Source organism: Tenrec ecaudatus, chromosome 18 (genome assembly GCF_050624435.1).
Source record: "Tenrec ecaudatus isolate mTenEca1 chromosome 18, mTenEca1.hap1, whole genome shotgun sequence".
Taxonomy (NCBI): Eukaryota; Metazoa; Chordata; class Mammalia; order Afrosoricida; family Tenrecidae; genus Tenrec; species Tenrec ecaudatus.
Genome location: NC_134547.1, coordinates 24,238,200 through 24,254,293, shown reverse-complemented (window position 1 = coordinate 24,254,293; position 16,094 = coordinate 24,238,200).

Below are 16,094 nucleotides of genomic sequence, written 5' to 3'. Positions count from 1 at the left end.
TTTTTTTGTTCTTCTGCAAGTGGATAGCCAGTATTTCCAATAGCATTTATTGAAGAGGTGTCTGCTTCCCATTTAATGTTTTTTAGGCCTTTGTCAACAATAAGTTCTCTGTCTGTGGAAGCTAGAGGGTAGACAGGTGTTATTTTTGTGAAGGGAAGACAATATAAAACAAGAGATTGGCAAAAAATATTGGAAATGAAAAGACAATGGTAGATTTAACGACTTATTTAATGTAAAACTGATGTCTGCTCTTTAAACCTTCACCTAAGTAACAATAGAAAATATTTTTAAAAACTTAAAAAAATTCTCTGTCTCTGAATTCTATTCTTTAATGACTGTTTTAACACAGACACACACACGTTCTATTTTGTTACCATTAGACTCACAGTTTAATGATAAAAATTACATTAAAACAGAACAGAAAAGTTGGTGAAGGGAGACGTCGGACAGTACAAAAAAAATAAAAGGAATTTTTTTAAATTTATTTTTTTAACAATTTATTGGAGCTGATACAATTCTTTTCACAGTTCATACAGATACATACATCAATTGTATAAAGCACATCTGTACAGTCTTTGCCCTAATCATTTTTTTCTCTTTTCTTCTTTTACATTTTATTAGGGACTCAAACAACTCTTACCACAATCCATACATATACATACATCAATTGTATAAAGCACATCCATACATTCCCTGCCCCAATCATTCTCAAGGCATTTGCTCTCCACTTAAGCCCCTTGCATCAGGTCCTCTTTTGAAATTTTTGTTTTTTAAAAAAGTGACTTAAATAAGAAAAACTGTGCATGAGCAGCCAGTAGTAACTATTGGTCTCTCTGCACTCGGAGGAAACAAGAGTGAAGTCAAAAGACATGTTGAATACAATTATTACAATAGAATGATGAACAACCCAAACATTAGTCTCTATAATCTTGAGCTTGGAAAACCTAAATGGTGCCTGACTACCGCTACCTATTACTCTGAACACAATCACATTAGAAGGTCCTCAATGGAATGGGGGTAAAATGTGGAACAGAACTCATGATCATAAAACAGACTGGGTTTACTGGTTGAATGGAGTCTAGTAGCATACCCCAAGAATATAGCCAATGTCCTCTAGGCGTGGAACTGAAATGACCTTTTTTAAAACCATCAACAGCTTAAAACCCAAAGGGCAGCATTTACCCAATGACAAAGTCCAGAGGGTTACTAAAGAAGGAGTGATGGTAAGAGAAAGCCCAGTGGGGAAGTAGGATGGCACATGGAAGGTATTGGAGTGGATGTGCAAAATCAATGTGTATGAATTTTTCGATGTAAAACTGATGAACTTCTCTGTAAACCTTCACTTAATTGGTAATAAGTATACTTCCCTTCCCCCACCCTAACAGTTTCAGAGTCTCAAATGTTTTCGTGTGTTGTATCTTCATTTTCATTTGACTCTAAATATTCACTGGTTGTTTGTATAATGGTTTAATTTCCATATAATTGTGTATTTCAGTTTCATTGTGTTACCAAATTCTGTTTACATTCAATTGTGATCAAGAAATATACTTTGTCGCAGTCTGCTCCAGCAAGGGGACAGCATGCCACCAGCTGTTGTCAGTTGTCCAGTTCCCTCTGTGTCCCATTAGCTTCCCCCAGGGACGTCATCCTCCGAGCCTGGCGTGCCAGCGTGGGGTCTAGTCCCGCTCTCTTTCTCTTCCTCTCTCCTGGCCTGCCTCTGTGTGGGTGTGGCATGCTGGCTCCTCTCCCTAGCCTGTAGCTCTCTCTCTTCATGCATCCTTCCATGTGACCATGCTGTCCTCATGGTTTGGTGCTTCATAGTAGGGTCTACATGCACTCCAGGCTGGGAGAGGCAGCTCCTGGACAGTCTTGAAGGCCAGCGAAGAGACCCAGGATTTTTGTATAGTTCTTTTCTCTTTTTAAAAAATTTTTCTTATTGATTTACTATTTTTATTTTAAAAAATCATTTTGGGCTATGTCATAGTCGGCGTACCTACCTATATAGGATAGGTATGGGAGGCATGCTTGAGGTGAGAGCATTGGGACCAACGGTTCCAGGGAGACCTGGGAGGTCAGAGTGGTGGAGGAAGGGGGTGCTGAGCAGGCTGCGCCATGGACAGGGTAACAACTGGGGTGTCAGAGCCAGTAATGAGGATATAGGGATCCAAGGTGGGGGTGGTGGTAATGTTGGAGCAACAGCAGACTAGCTAAGGGGGTTACCAAGAGGCAGAAATAAGGGGAAAGTGGCAGTGGGACATGAGGAAGGTAAAAGGCAACAGAGGAAGGACCAAGGAAGCAAAGCAATGGATAGAGGTATAAACATAGTGGTGTGCATATGTAAATACATTAATCTACAAAAATAGAGGTATTGGCCCATGTACATATATTTATATGGCAATACCCTGAGGTAGGGGATGGACTTTGGGCATCCACTCATATCCTCCTTCCATTCAAGAACACTTTGTTCTATGGGGACCCAATGCCCATCTGTAGACAACTGGACATCCATTGCAGAGCGGTAGTGGGGAGATGAGTCACTCAGGCTTCAGTGTAGCAATAACAAAACTCACAACTTTCCTCTAGTTCTTAAACACTTCCTCCCCCCAACTATCATGATCCCACTTCTACCTTGCAAACCTGGTTAGACCAGAGGATGCACAGCGGTACAGTTGGGATTTGGAAACAGGGAATCTAGGACAGATGAACCCCCTCAGGACCAACAGTGAGAGTGGTGATACCGGGAGGGAAGGAGGGGTAGAAAGGGGAAACCAATCACGGGGATCTATATATAACCTCCTCTCTGGGGAATGGGCAACAGGAAAGTGGGTGAAGGGAGACGCCTGGCAGTGTAAGATAAGATAAAATAATAATTTATAAATTATCAAGGGTTCATGAGGGAGAGGGGAGCGGGGAGGGAGAGGGAGAGAAAAAAGGAAAATGAGGAGCTTATTCCAGGAACCAAAGCGGAATGCGAAGTTTGAGAATGATGAGGGCAATGAATGTATAAGTGTGCTTTACACAATTGATGTATGTGTGGATTGTGATAAGAATTGCATGAGCCCCAATACATAAATTTTTTAAAAAAGAGAAAGTTTTGTTCTAACCAGTCAGCAGCATGAGATGTTTACCCTCCTGACACAATCGCTGAAGACAAAATAGGTGCATAAACAAATGTGGTGAAGAGGGCAAATGGTGCCCGGTTATTAAAAGATATAGTGTCTGGGGTCTAAAAGGCTTGATGTCACACAAGCTGCCATTCAGCAGTGAAGCAACAAGTCCACATGGAAGAAGCACATCGCTGGTGCGATCATGAGGAGTCACAGGAACTGGGCATCAGCAGACACATAACAAATAAAAACGAGAGGGCTGGAGCAGAGATCCAAAGCTCATCTGTAGATAGTGGAACAATCTCCCCACAGAGGGACCACAGGGAAGGATGAGTCAACTTTCCTCTAGTTCTTAAATATTTCCTCCCCACCACTATCATGATCCCAATTCTATCTTAATATCTGGCTAGACCAGAGGATGTACACGGGTACAGAAAGAAACACAGGGGATCCAGGACAGATGAACCCCTCAGGACTAGTGGTGAGAGTGGCGATAATTCAAGGGTGGAGGAAAGGTGGGATAGAATGGAGGAACCGATTACAAGGATCTACAATATAAGCCCCTTCCTGAGGAACAGGCAACAGAAAAGTGGGTGAAAGGAGATGTTGGACAGTGTAAGACATAACAAAATAATAGTAATTTATAAATTGTCAAGGGTTCATGAGGGAAGGGGGTGGGGAGGAAGGGGAAAAATGAGGAGCTGATACCAAGGCCTCAAGTAGAAAGAAAGTATTTTGAGAATGATGATGGAAGTAAATGTACACATGCGCTTGACACAATGGGTGTAGATATGGATTGTGGTAAAATGATTAAAAAAGAGAGAAACGAATATAGTCATTGTACAAAAAATAAGAAAAGAATATAAGCCAGGTGACATTCCACCATTTCCAGATCTAGCTCTTTCTTTTTTATTAAATCAGTTTTTGGGGGGCTCGTACAACTTAAAAAATAGTTTTATTGGGGGCTTGTATAACTCTTATCACAATCCATAAATATATCAATTTCCAAGCACATTTGTACATTTGTTCTCATCATTTTCCCTTTTGTGTTCAACTTTGAGTGACTTTCTAGTATCATTCCTTCACATTTCTCACGTTGGAGGACTGGATTTAAGTTTTCTTGTATGGGAGTCTAATAGCTATGAACGCTCAGCTTTTATCTTGGAATACTTAACTTTTTTTTGAAGGACAATTTTTACAGTCCTTAATTTTTGAAGGACCGCTTTACAACTTGTACAGTGTAAGCATTTTTCATAAAACAAGTATGGATAGATATAATCATATTTATCATATGAGCAAGGGGAACACTGCGGAGCATGTTTGGGAACATGGCAGGGCTGAAAGAGACAGGTTTTGTGCTACATTTTATTCATTCCTAAACAGTGTTATATGAAAAAAGAAACTTTTAATTAAAAATATCTTTTGAAAGAAGGGCTTGGCTCCCCTCCTTGACCCCAGTGAAAAAGCCTATCACTCATACCTGGCCTGCCCTCAAAAGATCAGGTGATATTTTTACATCATTTACCACAATTCATATGCATTCTGATTCAACCCATTAATTGCAGCAATACCGTCAATGTACCATTTGAGTTCAGTTCCCGATCTGCAGGGGAAGAGTGCAAATCTTGGAGGTCCTGCCTATCTCTGTTCGATCAGTAAACCTGGCATCCTTTAGGGTTATGTTCTTAACTTCTCCCCCACTCTAGACAGAACCTTCTGTTGTGATCCTTTTCATAACACTTGGTCATGGTAGCTGGGTGCCGAACAATGTTTTCAATTTCTAGGTTGTGAAGACTGACGTTTTCCTGGTCCTTCAGTCTGGGCACTTAATTCGGAGACCTGGGTTTGCTGACCTGGGTTTGACCAGAGCCTGAGCTGAATGTCTTTGGGTTGAGGCTCATAGCAGAGTTGTATGCCACTTCGGGTGTTTATTAGCATACCTGAAACTCTGTAATGTGTCCTGTTAAACACCTACCCTGAGCATTTCTCTTGGCACTATAACTTATTGAGTTATTAAATTCTTTCATCACGCATTTTGTCTGTGAGTTTCTGTGTAGCCGTTGCAATGGATACATGCAAAAGTAAAAGAGTGGACACTAATCAAGACTATATAATGCATATATAATAAATGTACAAAGAGACCAGGAGACTTACTTACCATCTTTGGGATAGTGCGTGCCTTTAGGACGAGTAAAAGGTTGCAATCAATAGAATACGACCTTCACCTCTATCTAAAATATTTTATATCTTTTAAAAAAATTTTCAAAATATTATATTAAATGTATCTAGTTGATGGGTATATGGGTTTTCTCCTAAAACTGTATTTTCTAATTATTTGAGATATTTTATAATTGAAGAACAAAGGACAAAATTGAAATTTTTTAATTGAAAAACTGCAAATACAGTGACTCATTTCACATTACAGTAGTATATTCAGATAAACAAATGACCATCAATTTTGGTATAAAACTATATTTTTATCTTTTTTAACATATAGTTCAATTCCCAGTGCAAAAACACTCCAATGAAAAAAAGATTAATGTACAATAAATACAAGCCTACAGATGTAACCACAGTACCAATATTTACATGTGGTAAAGTGGTTCCACAGGAACAAGAGTCCTCCCCTTTATTGTCTAGAGGACACTCTGCTTACAGAGGGAAGCCCTTCTGGAAAGTCTGCACTCAGCAGCCATTGGGAAGTGTAACAGAGGACAGAGCTGAATAACCAGACAGTAAAGCTCTTAGGTTCAGGGTAATGGTTTCATGGGACATACCATTATTTGGCTTATTAACATGTTTGGTGCTTCTGTTCTACCTCCTCCTTCAGTTGTCAGGCACAGTTGGTGTCGATTCATGTGGAACAACAGAATCGAATAGAGTAGGATTCTGGAATGCATGGCTAATTAGCTGCCTCCATAAACAATGCCCTCCTTTGTCACGAGTCCAAATGAACTGCATGGTGCCTGGCTACCACTGCTGAGCATTTTGATCAAAGAGTTCAGAGAAGGATCCTGAACAAAATGGGGCAAAAATACAGACAAGAATAGAAAATTCTCACAATTCCCAACTTTCTGGAGCCATGGAGGGTGGCTGAACTCCTAAAACTATTGCCTTAAACCAGAAATGTATCATAATGTCTTCTTGAAACCAAGTAATAGTTTGGCTTAACTAGTAAAAAAAAAGTCTGCTTTGAGCTTGATGATCTTTTAACAACTATGTATGTGGAATAAAATGGAAAACAACTTGAAGTATTTGCCTGGGACTTTAAACAAAAAACAAAGCCAACCACACTGCCATGAAATCAATTCTGATTCACAATGACCTTACAGGACCGAGTAGACCTGCCCCTGTGCGTTTCTGAGACCGCAACTCTTCATGGGAGCAGACAGCCATGTCCTTCTCCCAAGTCTGTTGGATTTAAAGTGCTGCTTTTGTGGCTAGCAGCCCAGCGCTGTCATCACCATGCCACCTGGACTCCCCTGGAACTCTAAGGGGAGTGAATTTATGCTAACAGATGAGCAACAACTCAAAAAAGCTGAAAATGGCTACAGACCGGAGGAATATAATCCGTATCAGCAAACTGTATACATTAAAAACTGCTGAAGTGATGTATGTTTTGTTGTGTGTCTGCTTAAGAAAACATAAATGAAATTTAAAAGGAAAAATATGATAAAGCTGTCTAGAGCCCTACTTTACATTTTAATCTTTGAAGCCAAAGTCACTACGAATTGTAATTGACTCGATGGCAATGAGAGCTTAAGTCGAAAATGCAGTATTGGAACTGCATTATCTTAACCCACTTTCTCTGTCAGGCCTGACCAAGTGTTTCCATCATGTTTTCCCAGTGGTAAAATTGGGAGTTTTATAAAAATGTGCTCTTGTCCAACACGTGTATGTTCCCAGGATCTGGCACAGAGCAGATGTTGCTGGAACAAGCCAGACACCACAGTCGCCCTGTTTCTGAGGACCATGGCCAATAAGCTGCAAGTGATTAAGGCATCACAGTGGCTCAGGTTTTAAGATTTTCTTTTCAGAATGAATTCCAAGAAAGAAAGCAGTCTTTACACACAGAGGGATGCTGGAGAAATCTTACTGATTAATTTGTTGAGAGCTCTGAGTTTTTCTTCCAAGATGAGGCTGTTTTTCTCAGCTCCTCTTTGTTTCTCTTCAGTAACCTGGAGGGCTTTTAGCAGGTGTGCGTTCTCCACATAAAGCTCCTTGAGCAGCAAATTGGACTTCACGCTGTTTTCAAACTAGAGAGGGAAGAGAGCCACCCATTACTGTGAGTGCAGGGAAGGGGTACATGCTCCCGACGCTGTTCATTCCACGGTCGTTGAAATGATAACTTTAGGCTCTTAAGGATATAACAAAAATATTGCGTGTATGACACTTCTTGTTACCCTGAAGTGAGACCTCCAACTGAGGGTGTGATGAATTATGTACTGGAGAAAATTTAAGGGAAATTGTGGGAATCAGTTTAACCGGAAGACCCAAGAGTCACAAATCAACAGTTCTCAGAAAGGCTATTGTACGATACAATAATGAATTGCAAAGAATGACAACAATTTTTGGTTCTTTACTGCCCCTTGCCCTAGGAATCACTGTGGCCCTGACCCCCACTGCTGTTTCCTGGGTCTGAGCTTTCTGCCAAACCCATACGGTTTCACAGATGTGAATGACAGGAAACACTAGCAATGACCTCATTCAAAATACAAGGGCACAAGAATCCCAGCATGGGGTTCAGTCAACACCAAATTTCACTTGTAGAACATAGTCAGTAAGCGCCCACATGCCAGGTCTTGCTCTAGCACTAGCGAAGCAGTGGTGAACGTAGTCTCTGGGCTGTGCACCACATATGCTAATGAGAACCAAACTTAGTATGCCATATGGGGGAAGTGCTGAGAAAACCAAGCAAGGAGCAAGAGGGGGGCAGCTAGTTGGTTGAGGGAACTGTAACGACTAATGTAAACCTCAATTTGACTAGACTGTGATTCTCATCAGTCTGACAGGTGCTTTTTCATAATGGAATCAACTTTCATTTTTGTGATCTGATATGAACAGCCAATCAGTTGAAAGGGAAATTGCCTCGGGAGTGTGGCCAGCTTCCTTTATCGAAGTGGAAGTTGTGGCAAAGTTTGCTCTCTTTCTTGACCTGCACTCTAGTTGCCTGATCTGCAGTTCCTGTGTTATAAACCTGAAGAAGTCTCCATCCTAACCAGCAGGTCGTGGATTCACCAGTCCTACAACCCCACAAATCATCAGAAATCCTTAGCTTCCACTGGACACAAACGGTAGGTTTGGGACTTGCCAACCTCTACAACTGCATAAACCCCTACCATGCAGCAAATCTCTTTATATGTATGTATGTGTGCATCTCACTGATGCACCCCTCTCGAGAACTCAGACTTAGCTATTTGGCACCAAGAGTGATTCTAGAAGAACAAAACTCAAAGAATAAGTGGTAGTTACATCATTTCATGTCAACTTGAAGATATATGAAAGTGTAAGGGTAGAGTTTAGTCTGTCAATCAGGTCACACCCTGATGGTGACTCTCTGTGGGCGAGACTTTCTCATAAGCAGGGTCCTGGGCACCTCCCCCACTCTCTGTGCCTTCACTTTCCTGGCTGCTGCAAGCACTACGATACGGTCAGTTGGATCCACATAACTAAACCCACTGGCCTGTGATTGTCCTGCATTCTGCATCATTGCATGTGACTTAATGAGTCTGAAGAGCGACTTATAGACTGAAGAGCTGGACTGGGATGGAATGTTTTATTGATCCATAATTACTTCTTGAGATAAAACTTTTTCTTATACATATATGAGTATCTCTGGATTTGTTTCTCTAGTCAACCCGGCCTAACACAGAATGCTTTCTTTCTTTTTTAGTTATATACTTTCCTTGGGAACTCTTACATCTCTTATCACAATCCACACAATCATCCATTGTGTCAAGCACATTTGTACATCTGTTGCCATCATCATTCTCAAACATTTGCTTTCTACTTGAGCCCTTGGCATCAGTTCCTTGTTTCCCCCCTCTCCCCAGTCCCCCTCTCTTATGAACCTTTGATAATTTATAAATTGTTATTTTGTCATGTCTTACACTGTCCGACATCTTCCTTCACCCACTTTTCTGTTGTCTGTCCCCCAGGGAGGGGGTTTTATGTAAATCCTTGTGACTGGTTCCCCCTTTCTATTCTACATTCCCTTGACACTCCCGGTATCACCACTCGTCCTGAGGAGTTCATCCATCCTGGATTCCCTGTGTTTCCATTTCCTATCTGTATCAGTCTACATCCTCTGGCCAGATTTGTAAGGTAGCATTGGGATCATGATGGCGGGGGAGGGAGAGGAAGCATTTAAGAACTAGAGGAAAGTTGTATGTTTCATCATTGCTACACTGCACCCTGACTGGCTTGTCTCCTCCCCATGATCCTTCTGTGAGGGGATCTCCAGTTGCCTAAAGGTGGGCTTTGTGTCCCTACTCTGCACTTCCCCTCATTCACCATGATAGGATTTTTTGTTCTTTGATGCCTGATATCTGATCCCTTCGACACCTCATGATCACACAGGTTGTTGTGCTTTTTCTATGTGGGTTTTGTTGCTTCTGAGCTAGATGGCCAATTGTTTACCTTCAAGCCTTTAAGACCCCAGATGCTATATCTTTTGATAACTGGGCACCATCAGCTTTCTTCGCCACATTTGCTTATGTACCCATTTGTCTTCAGCGATCATGTCAGGAAGGTGAGCTTCATGGAATACCAGCTTAATAGAACAAAGTGTTCTGACATTGAGGGAGTACTTGAGTGGAGGCCCAATGTCCATCTGCTACCTTAATACTAAATCTATAACTATATGCACATAGATCTATTTCCCCATCATCATATATAAATATATTTACATATGTACACACCTGTACTTAGACCTCTATAAATGCCCTTTGCCTTGTAGTTCTTTCCTCTATTTCCATTTACTTTTCTCTTGTCCCACTATCATGCTCAGCCTTCATTTGAGTTTCAGTAATTCCTCTCAGTTACATTGTCCTTGATCAAGCCCTACTAGGCCTCTTACACCATCCTCGTCACTGATTTTGGAGCACTTGTTGTTCTCTTGTCCCTGGGTTTGTTAACTCCACTACAGCATGCTTTCTGAACTTATTCTCAAGTCTGGCTGGATTTAAAAGTACTAATTGCTCGACTTCCAATAGTAAAGAGGCATAGTAATCCATGGCATGAGGTGGCAATAAAGACAAGCATAATATCCCCACCATTAGATCAAACATCTGTGAGAGACAATGCTGTGAGTGACTACTATTTCATTATTATCTTTCAACATTTTTGTTACACCCACAAGCATAGTGAAGCTGGCTGGTTCAGCTTTCAGATACACAACGCGGAAAGAGAAAATGATGAGTCCAGAGCTTCAAAGTCCTGGCTCAAGCAGTACATAAAGGACCTGAAAGTTGCTATTTGGGTCTTGAAATAAAGTCTTATTTCTTGTAGCAGTGTTGAGATTGCTGAAAACCCATCCAGAGTCTTATCCTCACTACCACTGAGTTGGCTGCAATGCACAGTGACTGCATAAGCCAAAATCGAATGTCCTCGAGGGCTCTGGGGGCTATAAATATTTATCGGAGCACAAACTTCATCTTTTACCTGGGGCGTGGCTGGTGCTTTTAAAATCGCTGACCTTTAGCTAACAGTCCAGTTTGTAACCCACACACCACCATCATTCCTGAGTCCTAGCTGAAGAATAGCTAATTACACCATCAACTGAATCCCTTATGTTGAAAGGTTTGACGGGGAAGATGTGAGATCCTGAAAATTGAGATGGGAAAATGTGGACAATAAAAGGATCAAGCTAGGGACATGGAGCCCTTATTGTTGAATTACCTTTTTTTATTTTCAGAAGGACCAGCCTCCTGCCCCCATCTGAAGGGATTAACCCACCTTCTTTGCCTGAATCACCTTCGAGAGTAAAATCAGCCCTCTTATCCTCATCTGACCATAGTCCCACAGCTGTGTCCCAGGAATCTTTGTATGAGGCAAATGCTTTGCAAGATGCACTTTTTGCTTTTAGAACAATAACTAGTGTGAAGTCCACTGTCCCGTGACACGACTTCTTTGAGGCATAAAGTGTGGCCCAGGAGGAGGTATGGCATACTCCAGACAGAGACTGCTTGCTTTTCCTACTGAACACAAGGAGAAACAAAGGCCTCGGGATTAGGTGTGGGAACTTGTCAGTCTGAGTGTAGTGCTATGAGCCTGCCAAGTGGCAAGTCTTCATTCGATGTTTCAGCTCACGGCGTCAGAAAAGTACCTAGTAGTTACATTGTTGTGGGACGACAATGAGGACTATGAAGTGGCCTATACTGAATGAAGTTGAATTGCTTTTATATACTGGAAAAGGGATCTAAAAGCTGAAGTAAATTGGAATGTTAGAGTAGATTTATCAAGATGGACATACCCACAAATGCAGGGGATGCTTAGAGGGCTCTATCAATTCCAAGATGAGCAAGTGTATAGGCCCACAACTCCTATGAATCCTCTGAGGTAGAAATCCACTACACTGTCAGAATATAGATAGTTAATATTTCTCAAAGGATCCCTATGGCACTAAACTGACACTCATTCTAGGAGGCCCAAATGTCAGCTCATGCCTATCCAACAGTGGGTACAGTGGTCTCTGAAATAATCCTGTAATAATCTCTCCAGGTCCAGAATATGCAATTGGCAGAATTTTGGATCCCTGACACATGGAGAAAGGGTTATTACAGTAAGAAAGGCCAAGTGGAAGCCATTAGAACTTTCCTCAAAGAAATATTAGACCAAAAGCAGTATTACATTGCTGGAGAACCTGCAGAGATTAATGTCACCATAAAGACTTGAAGAATGGAGGGGGATGATTTCCACCACAATCTCATTCAACTTACCTATCTCTCTTGTGCAAAAAAAAAAAAAAAGGATCTTAAGAGAGTGACAGTGAATTGATATAAACTTAACCAGTGGTGGCTCTGATTGTAACTGCTAATCCAGATGTGGTTTCACTGCTTGAGCACATTAGTACATTTCCTGGAAGACAGCACATAGCTATTGCTTTAATCAATGTCTTTTTCTTGATACCTGTCAGAAGCAGTGTACCTTTAGCTATCAAGGTCAAGAATACAAGGGGGCTTCAAAAAGTTCTTGAATGAGATCAGGTCCCTTAAGGGTAGCATTGGTGAAGAAATTAGATGGTGCCCCACTAATCAGACAGAACAGCATCTGGGATCTTAAAGGCTTGTTTCCAAACAAGCAGCCATCTAAGTGAGATGTCAACTAATCCACATGGAAGAAGCACACCAACATCTGTTATCCATGGATTGTAAATTATATAATCCAAATCGGAAGAAGGGAATAGTATCAAAGCTTAGCAGGCGAGATTCTGGTTTTCAGAAGGGAATGGATGAGAGCGGAAGGCCAAAATACATTTGCAGGAGCTACTCAGCGAATAAGTCTCCAGTGATTTTCCGATGAAACTGAGGAATGGGAAGAACCTGGTTACCAGATGAGAGTACTGAAGATGACTATAGGAAATTAAAATGATAACTCTGACTTGAATAGCTAAAATCTCGAACAGTTAAAACTATGGGGGTTTATTTCTGTTGTATTTTGTCATCGTGGTTAGCCGTCTCGATTCTTTGTTATGTTTTTGCTTAACGCCTGGCCTGCAGTTCTAGTTCATAAACCTGCAGACATCTGTTCCTCTGCTACCCCATGAACCAGCAGAGGTCTCCAAGTTGCCACTGGACCCACGGATATGGGACGTGCTAACCCCCCCATGTGTGTGAGTCACGAAGTACAATTTTCTCAATATATTTACATACATGTTTTACTGGTTTTGCTTGTCTACAGAAACCCCGAGGCTGTTCCTGTAAGATGACATGTGAACGGAGTTCTGAGTAAAATGAGAGTCCAGAGACTATCCCAGTTTTTCCCAAAGGGGGCGGTACTGCCCGTTGGGTAGCAGTGAAACAGTCCAGTGACGATGTCTGGGCCTCAAAGCATCCAGGGGCGCTACACAAGCAGACACCCAAACCGTATCCTGAATTAGGGGCAATAGTACAAAAGATTTTAATGGTCAGGTGGACAATGAGTGATTTTTTTTTCCTGTAAAAAGGGGTGGTAGGCCAAGTAAGTTTAGGAATCTAGGGGCTATGTGAACACCAGGTAGCAAGAAGAGAGATTACAAAGACCTTGCAGCTGGTCAGGGCCTCGGGTGACTAGGTAGCAGCAGGCAGCCACCATAGCTGAAGGTGTGTGCTCCTGAGGAAACATAGACAGGAAGTCAGGGCAGGAGGGGACACTAAATCTAAGAGAGCCTTAAAGGACACCGTGACAAGGTTGACTTTTACTTTGAAGAAGATGGGAAGGTGTGAGGCGCGGCGAGCTGAGATCTCAGAGGTATTGCAGCGCCTGTGCTAAGAAGAAATCAAGGCCGGTATGCAAGGCAGAACCAGGAAGGCCAGAGAGAGGGCATAAAGTGAGGGGGTGTGGACCAGAGTGAGATCAGTGGGGTACGAGTGCTTGGAGTCTATATCCATTCTGAAAGCTGAGCTGCGAATTAGGTGTAGACCCAGGCAGGGGGGACGAACAGTGGCTGAGCCATGAGAGGAGCATGGAAGGGAGAGAAGCAGGGTTGTGAGCACAGAGTCTTTGAAGGGCATTTAAAGAGCAGAGAGGAGGGCTGAGGGCTAGGCCAGAGGGCCAGGCTTCTTTACAATGGGCTTACATACTTATGGCAAGGAGGGCTCCCAGTGAGTGGGGGAATAAAAAAGAGCAAGGCAGGATGGAAAGAAGAGGAGAAAGGGGACTTAAGAGGAGTAGGGGAGGGACAGGAGGAAGTAAAGGAACAGTAGAACAGTGACAGGCATGGTGCCTGGCACTCGGTAGAGCAAAACCTTTTACAGGGCCGAGACTATTTTCCCACAACCACGAACAGGGAAGTGTAAGTGTGTGGGTGCCTATTTATGGCTGTCTGGTGATCAGGAAATGTTACCGGTATTTAGCACCTGTCAGGAAGGATTCTCAAGTACAACACATGTGATATTCCACCAGTGAGCAACATGCTTCCCCCAATGCTAATCTGTTTTCTACTTGAGGTATACGATGGGGTACCTCCAAAACCTGGAATTTTGTTTCAAAGCTTTGTATTTAAATTTTTTTACAAAACAACCTTATCACCTTCAAAGTACTCTCCATTACACCTAATACATTTGTCAATTCTGCGCTTCCATTCTTGGAAACATTGTTTTTTTTCAAATTCAGCTGTTTGGACGGCTGACAGCACCTCTCTCATTTTTTTGCTTCATCTCTTCTATATCATCAACTAGCTGTCCTTTCATGTTCCTCTGCATTGGTGGAAACACAAAGAAGTTGCATGGAGTGAAGTCAGGTAAGGTGCATGGGACAAGAGAGGCATGCTGTTTCTTGTCAAAAATTGGCACACTGAGATGGCATGTGAGCAGTTGCATTGTCATGATGGTAAAACCAGTCCCCCATCTGCCACAAATCAGGTCTTTTTTGTTGCACATTGTTACACAATATTTTCAAAACCTCTAAATAGAAAGTTTGATTAACAGTCTGACCTAGTGGAAGGAACTCTAAATGCACTATATTATGGACATCAAAAAAATCAAATGAGCATAATCTTGATCTTTAATTTCACTTGACGAGTTTTTCTTGGGCAAGGTGATGATGGTGTCTTCCCCTGGCTTGACTGAAGTTTGCTTGTCACCAGTAATGACCTTGAGAAAAGTCTGGATCACTTCAGAGTTGTTCTTTCCAAGAATGACTTGTTTCCAGTTGACACTCCTTCTTGGTGGCCTGTCACAAATCTTCTGTTAAACTTCACTGAACTAAGCTCCAAGATAGTCCAGATAACTTCCCCATCTTTTTAATGGTCCATCATTGGTCTTCAAGCAAAAGTGGATGAATTTTTTGGACATTTTTGTCTGTTTGGAAAGTTGATGGACATCCAGAATAAGGTTTGTTATCGATCGACATTTTACCTTTTTGGAAATAAGAAAACTACTGGTACACTTGAGTTTTTTTCAGAGTGCTATCCTTGTAAGTTGTATTCAACATCACAACAGTTTCTGTGACATTTTTCTGGAGCAGAAAGCAAACTTTCACAGCCACACGCAGTTCTCTTAAATGAGCCATCACAAAAAAACAAGGTGTGAGCAAAACTGCTTTTATGAAAAAATTCACTGTGACCAGAGAACCTTCCCAGGCGACGCCGCTGGGTGCACTAACTCAGAACAAGTTGCTCGATGCTCAGCTAGTAGGAACAATGCATCCTATGAAAGCTCCACAGAGTGGAGTTTTCCTGTTTTTCTTTTTTACCCACTCATATATGTTAGGTCATGATTAAGGGGCTGCTCAGATACCTTATCTGTGCAGTATAGTCTCCCCTAACACCCTGACTCTACAGTCCAGGAAAATGTGTTTTCTTCAAAGCCCTTGGCCAACTACAATCTTATTAATAGCTCTCATCAGCTCTAGAATTTAAGTTCCATGAGGGCTTATTTATCTCAAGTCTACCTAGAAAAATGCTTTCCTACACAGTAGGTGCTCAGTAGGCAATGTGCTGAATGATGGATGCATGAATAAATCCATAACCTTCCTGAGGTTATGTGGCCATCTCAAAAAAGAAACCTTAAAATGATACCCAAAAGAAAATAAGTCAATAAACAAGCTAGTTATATATATATATAATAGAATCTTTTATTGACTGCTATTAATTATGAATCCTGTGGAAAATTACTTTATGTTCAAGTATAAGGTGTTGACAGAGGCTCAGTCTGAGGGGTAACTAATGAACATGGCCTCTCAGAGTCTGTGACCAGACAGTCTCTTACTACACCAGCTGTGTGAATACCCAGGAGGTAGAAGTGTGCAGATATAAGATGTTTGTGAGGAAATGACAAGAACTTATCA